Here is a 1,973-nt window from a genome sequence, read left to right on the forward strand (position 1 = left end):
CTGTGTGTCTTAGGGCCATGGAGGACCCCGCTCAGATGGCCTAGCGATGCCAGTCACCCCACACACGTATGCATAAGACGTGCTATACCTGCAACATCTAGTCAGCGTCTTGCTTTTCAGATTTTATCGTGTCTCAAAATCATACCCAATATCGCCTGTCTTTTTCTTTTTTTCCTCTCTCTACTTCAGAAGACATTTTGTTTTACGTTTTTATCTAAGTTCTGACATTTCCGCAACTTTAGCAAGAGACCACGCGAGGCACAAACCAGTTTCTTAGGATTATCACCAGTGATTATTTAGTTCTTTCCCATCGTACACTACAGGTCCTCAGTGTAATGACTCAAAATGACTCTCCTCAGCCATGAGAGCTAATGACCTTTCGAGCCAGTTTTATGAGCATCGTGCAGGCACAGTGTATCTTGTGAGTTCCTTTTGAGAACTTGGGTCCCTCGCTGATATCAATGAAGGCAGTGAACACTTCCAGTAACGAGGATTACTTGATTACACGGATAATTTCCTACTCTATACAGGGAACATTAACTTTTGACTCTTCTCTGTCCTTATTGAGATTAATGACCTGGTGACCTTGTTCCCCCTCGCTATGGCAGTGAGGAACTAATCTTGTGACCTTGTCCTTGACGTATGAGACGAGGACATCTCGTGTAGATAGAGTGGTGAAAGTCTTTAAGTCACAACTTCTTATTAACCCAGAGAGAGATTGAGTTCTTATAACTCTCGTATTCTCCTCGCTCGTTTGCTTCTGAGAAACTGTTCGTAAGAGATTACTAGGGCTTCCAAACAGACCACCGAGTCTTTTTCCAGAGTGTCTCCGATGGCAGAAAGTAATCAGAAACACGTCACTAGTGTGGAGAGATGGGGAAAATGAAGTAGATTAGTGCCATAAAGTCTTGTCTTTTTGATTGCTGAGGCGCTGAAGATCTGGGCCTACTTAAGTACATACACTCACTGTTTGACTCATAATGTTTTTAGTTCATACGAACTTTTTCACAATATCAGACAAAGATCGATCGTTGCAAATCATATTTTTTCAATCGTTTTCAAGGTCGTACATTATCACTACCCTCAGCAAAACCGTCAGAAACGTCCTTATCGATTTAGAGGCAAAATTTGACGCTTAGAATGTGATTTTAAACTGATTCATCATCGCTGGGAAAGCTATGTAACGGAGGTCCGCGAACGTCGATTGTATTATGGTCGAACGTCGATTGTATTATGGCCAGCGATCATTACATCGGCATGATCAGGTAGAGCAAAAGGGGGGGATACTAAACGCTCTTTGGCGTTGGGTACCTCAACCTTCATCTACCCTCATCTGTAAGAGGCTCCATTTTAGTCGAAGAGGTGTGTGTGTGTGTGTGTGTGTGTGTGTGTGTGTGTGTGTTCACAATACCGGGAGAGAGTTCTACAATAGGAACGACCCATGTTACCCTAACCGCGTCTTTTTTTTTTTTTTTTTGTAGCTTTTTGACCTCTCAAGGCAGTGGTTTGAGGCTCCGTTAGGGAAGTACCCTCCAGGGAAAAAGGAGAAAGGTCAGTTCTTGAACATTCATTTTAAGTTTATGGTTGAAATTAGTGACCTTTTATGTGAGTGAGCTACAGCCTTCTCATTCTTTTTGATGTCTTTCCCAAAGTCTTCGAAAAATAAAAAGATATACGTATGAATTTAGGTTCATTATATGAAGGAAGCCAGCTCCGACTATGTCGCGTCTTTATTGTGGGTAAGTGGAGGTAATAGAGTGTGTTAAAATACCCATTAACACTTGCGCCAGATTTCAAAAGTCTGGGTCTAATGATTTCTTGGAAAAACTGCACTACACACACACACACATGCACACACATGCACACGACACCACAGCCTACGCACGTGACTGTGACACACACACACACAGCACCGCAAGGAGGTGAGGGGCGGGGAGGTGGGGCGAGAGGTGTGGTCATACAATACAGGAGAG

The sequence above is a fragment of the Panulirus ornatus genome, chromosome 37, assembly GCF_036320965.1.
Source record: "Panulirus ornatus isolate Po-2019 chromosome 37, ASM3632096v1, whole genome shotgun sequence".
NCBI classification, from domain to species: Eukaryota; Metazoa; Arthropoda; class Malacostraca; order Decapoda; family Palinuridae; genus Panulirus; species Panulirus ornatus.